The 9,675-nt window shown below is 49.2% G+C and overlaps 1 long non-coding RNA gene across 1 annotated transcript; it reads right to left on the bottom strand.

Annotated features, from left to right (window-relative positions):
- Window positions 1-5,049: 5,049 nt before the first annotated feature.
- Window positions 5,050-9,355, bottom strand: LOC125946097 (uncharacterized). The gene is made up of 3 exons (XR_007467402.1): window positions 9,256-9,355; window positions 6,987-7,125; window positions 5,050-5,206 (listed from the first exon to the last, which is right to left on the bottom strand). It is a non-coding gene; the product is annotated as an uncharacterized LOC125946097 (long non-coding RNA).
- Window positions 9,356-9,675: the final 320 nt, after the last annotated feature.

Raw genomic sequence — 9,675 nt, 5'->3', positions numbered from 1 at the left:
TCCGATGGTCATCTTGCCAGGGTCGGGAGAATGGCCTTCGCACTAATCCCCGCGTCTAACGAAGGGCGGCGGTTGTAGTCGGTCGCTTCTAAGCGAGCTTCTTTTTCATCGCGTCACTGCCGGTGTCGGGCACTGTCGCCGTCTGGGCGACACTGATGAAAGGGGTGGCATCAGGGGAAGCACCCAAAGAATGGGCACTGCCGATTTGGGGCGCCTGTTTGCCCGTCTCGTCGGTGTCTGGCACTGTCGCCGTCTGGGCGACGCTCATGAAAGGGCCATGCCTCGATGGGAAACAATGAAAGAATGCGCCCGGCCGATTCGGGACGCAACAGACTCCTCCTCCGCCGGAAGATCCGACCTGAGGGTGGCCAGCTGTCAGGTTGCCCGAAGCGTTGGTGGTCGGTCGAGAGCTCGGGGTTTCTTCTTGAAATGATGGCCGATGACACACTCGAGCATGAGGTCCCAGCGTTAACCTCGTTGTGCCGTCTTCCTGGGAATACACAAGCACACACACGAACCACATGGCAAAGGAAAGCACCTTGCTCGCACTTAGAGCCATCGGGTCTAGCGAACAAATCAACGCACCTGCCCTTATCGTATAATAGCACCAAAGCAGTCATCGAATCACTAAACCTTCGCTGAAGCCCACGATTTTGAGTATAAACCAGGATTCACAACTTTCTCCCAACATCCGACAGAGAAGAGCATTCCTAGTGACAAAGCACCACATAGCGTTCAAGCGCCCGAAATCCGTTAAATCCACCAGGCTTCACTTGACCCAATAATTTGGACCCAAAATTTTGTGCCGCCAAAGCGAGCTCTCATGAACCTCGGAGATCACCAAAACCAGATCGTTGTGCTGCAGAGAGCCCAAAGGTAGAATACTCGTAAATACTCTAAATAAATGATAATGAAATATACGCAGCACAAACGCCATGAAGTCTTACATCCGCTAGTGTCGCACGCACTAAAGTGCCATTGAGCGCCACATTTGCATCATGGATGTACTGTTAGAGTCGCTTTAACTTTGCGGACAAACTCACAAGTAATAAGTGCGAATCACGCACTAACAATGTCTTTCTCTTGTCCACATAGGACACACACTAAAGAAACAATTGACAAAAATAATCTTGCGTAAATTACACGCAAACACTACGAAAAGTAAACTGATAATCAAGCGTGCCACTACAGGCTTCAAACAAATAGCAAATCTCACATACAAAAATAAAGACCATCTGCTTAAACAAAAGAGCGACACGTCGAAAAAAGTTTCAAAAATTTAAACGCGCGCGAACCATCTCTTTCAGAGTATCGATGAGCGTCTAAAACAAACAATTTAAACAAAGCTCAAAACGTGCAAATCGAAATGATCTCTAGTTTCGGAGATCTCAAAACATTTAGCCAAACATCAAAATTAAAGAAACCAACAAACAAAATGATGTTTCCAAAAACCCTGTATCACTTCTCATTCAGAATAGTCAAAGGGCGCCATATATATCTTTAAGCCGTACTCGAGGCGGGCGCGGTCTGAGGGCTTTGTGTTAACGAGGTTGTACAAAGGGCACGTGGGTTAATCTCCTCGACACCCTCGACACTGTACAAGAAGGCATCACGCCTTCTGAGCGCCGTGCGACGACTTCGCTGCCGCGCGTGACCGATTCGCGTCGCCGTACCGGCTCGCTCTCCTGTGTCACGCCCAACACACCTCCAAAAGAACCCAAAGAGGGGGAAGATAATTGCCCCTCTCCGCGCCACATACGCTTTTGTCAACTTTCGCGCCGAACGGCCCTTTCTTTTCTTCGTCCTTCGGTGGTTCGGACGCGATCTGTCTGAATACATTCCAAGAAACAAACGCGCCGCTCGAACTCTTTGACTTCGCTCCCCACTGGGATTAGCGCCTTTGTTCGGCCGCGTTGCCCTGTCTGCCGCATTCCCGACTTTGCGACGCCGTTTCAGCCTAGCACGTTTACTAGTGCTCATTTTCAAGCCTTCCGCTTGAATCTCGTGCTGACCGGCACTTATTTCATCGGTCATTATTTCATTCTCAACCGCACAGTCTGAATGATTTGCGGGTAAATCATTCCTCTCAATGCTATCTCGACTGGCGGAGAGCTTCAAACACTCAGGGACAATGCAGCTATTTTCATTTGCGCAAAGTAGCTCGTATACATGGGAGCTGTCCTCAACTGTACTGCCCTGCCTAAATTGTGCTTTCTCGCACTTTCCTGACCGATTGGACTCTGCACTGGCGCTCTTGTCTGACGACTCGGGGCCACTTCGGGCTTCTGCAAGAGCTACCTTCGCGACGTACTCCCAGGATAAGTGTGCCAAATCGTCCACAGCTGGCCTAGCTGCTTCTCTAGTATTCCATTGGCACAGTATCTTGTCGCGCTCAATCCGGTCCCCATCAACGGGCTCCTCAAGAACTACGTCACGGTCTACGGATCTGGCCTCACCTGTGAACATACCATTAGGCTCACGGGGATCAGCCTCTCTTTCTACCATCGGTAGAACCGTGCGTGCTACTTGTTTGCACTTTCCGTGCGGTACTTTTACGGGTGCCTGACAATTCTGCTGCTCTACATCAAAACCCTGTTCCGATCTTTCAATCTCTTGCTTGAGAGCCTCTATTTCTTTGTATCGTTGCCTAATCCAGTCCTGTCTTTTCAACTCCTTCTCATGCTCAATTGCTTCCTGTTCCGGTTCTTTTAGAATTGAGTTGCCGAAGTATTCAAAGTATTCCTGATCACTGTTGCTTTCTAAAATTGCTCTAATTTCGTCTTATGATTTATCATCCTCTATTTCTACGTCGAGCGCTTCACACAACAGCAACAAGCTAGCTCTAGTCAAACTCATGAGGTCCATGGTCACTACTTTAGGCTTTGGCTCAGCTATTCCACAATACTTGCTGCGAACCCCGCACAAATTGCAATGCAAGTAAAAACTACCAGCGGTTCAATTCTGTTTTCCCAAGAGAATTTGAAGCCTGGAAAATATAGCAGAAACCAAACGCCTACACACAGAAGTAGCGCCAAGTCCCCAAGTTCTCCTCCACCGCATTGAATCAATTCAAAGAAGACGTAAATCCTGGCCCACCTTTAATTGATAAGGGTTACGGTAGTTCTCCACTTCCCGATTACTCCCACATAGGTACAAGGTCTGGTTTTAGTAGCTGGTTCAGATCTATGCTGAAAGCTCCTTTTAGCTGAGATGCGCAACAACCACAGTATCAAAATGGGCAGTTGTATACACGCTCCATCAGTTTTTAGAAAGTCTGGGTTAAACGATCCGATGATTCAAGCGCAAAACCAGGCGCTCACCCTGTACCGTACAGTCATGATGCGTTGCGTTCATCCAGCCGCTCGCGACCCAGTTGGCGATTGGCTGCAGGCTCCATCTTGCCGCTGTCATCCAGTCGCTCGTGAATCAGTTGTTGGTGACTGGCGTTGGCTGAAGGGTCGATCTCACCGCGTCCATCCAGTTGGTCGTGAGCGAGATGCCGGCGACTGGCGTTGGCTGAATGGTCGATCTCACCTCGGCCATCCAGTTGCTCGCGGCTCGGGGTTAGGATTCATCTCACAGCTGCCATCCAGTTTGTTGAGACTCGGGTAGCGTTTAGGCCGGTGATCTTTCAGTCAGAGGGATGAGTACGTCCGGGAGTAAGAGCGAGAGAAAAAAAGGGTTTATTTTACATATTTACAGTGGCTACAAATATGGAAGCCCACTCCATGGGGGAGCACTTCGAAAGTCTCAGCTCACCACATGTCTGAGCACATATCAGAACACGTCAGGACACACCACTGCACGCAAGGTGTCTCCTTATAAAACATCGGTCTTCCCTAGTTGGCCCGACTAGGGAATCAGATGACCTTGATGCGGCCAATCAGACGGGCCGTCTTGTTCGCTGAACTCCGCCTCTAATGTTGCCCCTTCGAAGCAAGGACGAGGCGATCCGGAAACAAGAGTTTGACACTCCTTCCCCGAAAGTCGGTGACTTGTTTCTTGCCCTCCGACGGTCATCTTGCCAGGGTCGGGAGAATGGCCTTCGCACTAATCCCCGCGTCTAACGAAGGCTGGCGGTTGTAGTCGGTCGCTTCCAAGCGAGCTTCTTTTTCATCGCGTCACTGCCAGTGTCGGGCACTGTCGCCGTCTGGGCGACACTGATGAAGGGGGTGGCATCGGGGGAAGCACCCAAAGAATGGGCACTGCCGAGTTGGGGCGCCTGTTTGCCCGTCTCGTCGGTGTCTGGCACTGTCGCCGTCTGGGCGACACTGATGAAAGGGGTGGCATCAGGGGAAGCACCCAAAGAATGGGCGCTGCCGAGTTGGGGCGCCTGTTTGCCCGTCTCGTCGGTGTCTGGCACTGTCGCCGTCTGGGCGACACTGATGAAAGGAGTAGCATCGGGGGAAGCACCCAAAGAATGGGCACTGCCGAGTTGGGGCGCCTGTTTGGCCGTCTCGTCGGAGTCTGGCACTGTCGCCGTCTGGGCGACGCTCATGAAAGGGCCTGCCTCGAGGGGAAACAATCAAAGAATGCGCCCGGCCGATTCGGGACGCAACACTAGCCGCCTACGTCTTGGTGGTCTCATGGTCGTCTCGTTAACTTGATGTTTATCAAAATTGGCATACTCCCAGCTAGCACAAAAGCGATAGAAAACTGCTTCCATACCGATTCGCCAAGACTAAATGAACGTCTGAAAGACGCACTAAAAAATCCGTGCAGACCGTTTAGAAGGTGATAAACGGTCGTATATCGTTGCTAATGTCCGGCGGATATGACTATTGCAAGAAGTTCTAGAATCCTGCTTAAAGCAGTTTCGAAAAATCCTGTCTTCAAATGGGATTTTGTAAGACCATTAGAAGCATTCAAAAAATACAGATTGAATCCTGCTACAATCAGGATTTTGACATCCGTTTTCTTTCACCCTCCCCTCTAGCGCCCCCCTCGTCTCCCTTTCCTTCCCTCTCCCCATGCCCCTGCGGCGTTTCGCCGGCCGGCGGCATGCAGGTTTGCGCTTGTGCAATACACGAAACACATACAGCAATAACATATTTTTATTGCAAAAAGTAAACACGACTAGACAAGCTAGCAATCAACATTAAATATGAGGGCCTCCGAGTAACGTCCATTACAGGTATCGACCTTGATAAACCTGGTTTCGAACAGGCTGCTGGGCTGTAGCTCCTTAATTCAGCAGGTCTTCTTACTGCAAAAACATTAGGCATGTGTAAAACGTATGTTAATTGAAGCACACTTTTCTTAGTGAACGTATAGTTTTTCAATGCATTGGCAATAAGCACTGCAATATATCTTGGCAATGGGCAGCACTACAATATATTGGTCCAAGCACACAGTTTTCGAGCATTCCACCTTTATTAACATGGTTCTAACATTAACCGATCACAAGTGAAATTCCCTTCTGTTGCCTTGAAGACATACTTTACACCTAACTGAAGGTGTTGCATCGCCAACCAGTGTAAGTGTCGGCTATTTTGCTAGCTTTCAGGAGGCTGTTGTCTTGACTAGTTAACGACTGGTAGATGACAGCAACCTCCTAAACATGTGCGAAGTAGGTGCCAATTAGCATTCAAAGAAACGAATAGATAATGCATTCCTGATAATGTTGTACGAGAAAAGAGGTGAGTGCGGCTCTGCAAAGGCACAGCTTCGGTGTGACAGCATTGTTACACCACCCCAATTTTTTTGCCACAGATCGCATAGCCAATTCAGAAATGGTGCAGGCTTGAGCATATACCTAAACACCAGTCTATCAAACACATCGCATACTTCAAATCGAGCAAATATATTGCGATTCCTTAAAATAAAAGACAGCAGACGAGTGCAACCTTGAGTAACAGCGACTATTTGCAGCACGGCTGCTTCAAGCATATACAGTAAGAACTTCAGTTGCTTGAAATTAAACCATTAAAATGTTGCACGCCTATGACTTGCCTGTTTGAAAACCTCCACACAATAACATTGCCAAGCACTTGTAAAGAATTTTTTTACAAAAACAGTGAGTCATCCACACACAAGGTGGGAACATAAGCCGTAATTTTCCACCCAGTTTCACTAACTTTGACCTTGGTGACATTTATAGTTACGCAATGGGTTAAAGGTTAAGCTCGTGCAATTTATAAATCAATTATGATCTAGAGTGCTTGCATATGCAATTTATTGCTTACACCGAAATGAGCCCACACACTAAAACCCACACATGGCGCGCGGCGACGATTTCATCGCCGTTGCCCCTTATACGGAATATCACGGCGACGACGACGGCGGCAAAAATGCGCTTGGAGTGCCCATATAATTTCTATCGCAATAAAAGAAAAAGAACCGCGGCGTAAATTTATCTCTCTCAAATGGCAAGGTCGCCGTTACGTCGTCGCGCCGTCACACGCGTGTTCGAGTCGATGTCTCAACGCTGCGGCTGCGACGCAGAGGGAAGCAACGACGGAGGCCCAGTCCAGCCAACGAAACTGCTCACAACCGGCCAACGCTCGCTTCAACGGCAGGAAAAGAAAGAGAGAGGGTTAAGCTGGCGCCGGGCCGGCGGCGGGCGCGCACGGAGACAGTCGAAGGTGGGGGAGCTACGAGGGGGTTGAGAGGGAGAGTGAGGGGAGCCACCGAAGCGACGGGGTCACCTCTGCTGAAGCCAAAGCCGCTTCCCTGACGCCCTCCTCCCTCACCTTCGACGTGTCCGCGCGCGCCCGGCGCCGCCCGCTCCCTACAGCATCGTTTTCTGCGAGCGTTGGCCGACGCGGGCATCTCGTGGCCCCTACTCGCCATCTGCTTGCGCGCCGTGATATATAACGACTCTATTCGTACGTCGTGCTGTGGTGCACGAATACTTCAGAAATAAGTCCTTCCTTTAATTCGAACAAACTTTCGGGCTCCTTCGAGTTCGAATTATCTAGATACGACTGTATATGTGTCACGCTGAAAATTTAATTCGTACGACTTTAATATGAAATAACAGTTACCTGGGTTCTTGGAGTTCAGGAGTTTCGTGGTGGCCCTTTGGGCGGCGGCGTTTTCGTCTGCCCCTTTCGGCACCTGTAGAGGGTACATGATCGATGTCTTCACCCTCACGCGCCTTCTCTCTTGCACGTAGGTATGTGCCTGCATAGTAAGTTACAAAAAAACTCTTTATTGTTATGCTGATAAACTCGGAGTATCTATGTTTATAATGTAACAGCAGTGCCTATTACAACTGTACATTGGAATTTTTATTTTTTTTAACAGAATTTTGTTACTGCACAGACTTGCAAAAAGAAAACGCCAGTGCGACCTCAAAATTTATTATTGCGATAACAATTATATGGACACTCAAAAGCAGATTTCTGCCGTCGCCGTCGCCGTGAGGTTCCGTATGACGTCATTTGGAGGTGAAATCGTCGCCGCGCGCCGAACGCTGTATGTGCGAGTGAAAGGGAGCGAGGGGCGCGTCTTTCACGGGGAGTGAACGCACGGCGGAGAACAAACGCGCGTTCTGCGCCGTGCTCGCTTAAGGGCTGCTGAAGTAGGCGTCTCTTTTCTCCTTTACAATCACCATATATGTAGAGCAAACGCGCCTTCTTCAGACGCGCGAGAGGCCATGGGGGAGGGGGAGGGAAGGGAGGCGACGTTTAGCTGTGGCACCAAGTGTCTATTTATATCAGAGGCTCCGGCAACAGTCACCAACGCCGCACACATTTTGAGCTAACGCGGGCAAAACGCCGATGGCGTCGACAACAGTTCTGCGTGTTGTTGCTACCAAAGCCGCTCACCTTACTTCGTATGACATTGCTGTGTTGCTATCGCATTCATTGCTTCGCCCTTAGGGCGAAACTGTGACCTTTTTGTTGCATGACTGAAGCCAAAAAAGTGGTCGCAGTTTCACCTGAAAGGCGAAGCATCAATTGCGATAGCAAACTTGTAGAGAGCTATACGGAGTAATGATATTAGCTTTATCAGCTGTATAAACTTGGACATGCAGCAGCATCGGCAACGCTCAGAACTGTTGTCGACGCCATCGGCGTTTTGCCCGCGTTCGCTCAAAATGCGTGCGGCGTTGGTGACTGTTGCCGGAGCCTCTGATATAAATAGGCACTTGGTGCCGCAGCTAAACGTCGCCTCCCTTCCCTCCCCCTCCCCCCCCTCCCCAACGGCCTCTCGCGCGTCGGAAGAAGGCGCGTTTGCTCTACATATATGGTGATTGTAAAGGAGAAAAGATACGCCTACTTCTGCAGCCCTTAAGCGAGCACGGCGCAGAACGCGCGTTTGTTCTCCGCCGTGCGTTCACTCCCCGTGAAAGACGCGCCCCTCGCGCCCTTTCACTCGCACATACAGCGTTCGGCGCGCGGCGACGATTTCATCTCCAAATGACGTCATACGGAACCTCACGGCGACGGCGACGGCGACGCCGACGGCAGAAATCTGCTTTTGAGTGTCCATATAATTGCTATCGCAATAAAATGTTAGGTATCCTAAAAAAAGATGCTGTAAATAGCTACACTGTCGGATTATGTTACAAAAAACAAGGAAACAGTGCACTACATACAGGGTGTTTCATTTAACTTTAGCCAAACTTTAAAAATATGCAAGTGCCACGTACCAGGACAGAACCAAGGTAATGTTGGAGATATTCAGATTATTTTTTGCGTTCCGCCTAGTTAGATAATTAATTAATTAATTAACTCCTCAATTACTATAGTTAGATGAAAAGTGTCAATGAGAAGATTGTAAAGCAACATGAGAAACCCCTGATACCGCTTTCTGTTTCTCAATATGAGCTACATAAAGTGTTTTTTCCAAGTGTGAAAGATGCCTGCTAATATCACGCAAACTGCCTCGAGCGGCCAGTCGTTCGGCAGTTTTGCGTGTATTCGCGGGCATCTTTCACGCTCGGAAAAATACACGAGTGATCTCGCACAAGAGCGTTGACGGAAGAATGCTGTGGCTACGCGAAGATCGTAGCACGTCTCATCATTCTGCGCCAAACGGGAATGTCATCGTCATCCTAACGATCAATGGTCAACGAAACGTCACAGAGATAATTTTAGACAGCTTTGGCAAACCTGAATACGCACACAATAAAAGAAACGTACGCAGACGTAAACATGCCTCTTAAACAATATTAGAGATTCCAGTTAAAATCAAGGCGCTTTCATTGCAAAACTTCATTACCGCCTAGACTTCCACCTAAAACTCCCGCCTGAAAACCGTACATAATTAAACACGACAGGTGTCAAAGTGGCAGTGACTACTTACGTGAGCAAAGAAGATGTGGAAGGCAGTCTGGCGATCCGCAGTTCATGAACGAATATGCGTCAGGAACTTAACGGCTGGTCCTGACAAAAATAACGGTGAATGCACCGGCGGGTTCAAAAGTTACGCAATCTGGAGGGAAGCTGCGCGGAGAGCGCAGTCCGCTCGGCTGCTCAGACTGCGTCGGCGCAAGCGATGACGCCGATGAGCCGTCGCGCCACTCCTCGCTTTGTCAGGTAGCCGCTATGATACGTCGCGGCGCTGCATCCTCTTGCGACACACGCTGCTGCAATGCAGAAAAATACTTAGTGTGGCTTCGTACTCGGTACCTGAAGCACTGAAATGCTTGCTAATTTAACTAAGAAAATACAAAATGCGGCTGCTACCATAATGCTAGCGCCACATTACAAAAATAATTTGAAA

This window comes from Dermacentor silvarum, chromosome 5, assembly GCF_013339745.2.
Source record: "Dermacentor silvarum isolate Dsil-2018 chromosome 5, BIME_Dsil_1.4, whole genome shotgun sequence".
Lineage (NCBI taxonomy): Eukaryota > Metazoa > Arthropoda > Arachnida > Ixodida > Ixodidae > Dermacentor > Dermacentor silvarum.
The sequence above is the reverse complement of the archived record's forward strand: the minus strand, read 5'-3'. Positions and strand labels throughout refer to the sequence as shown.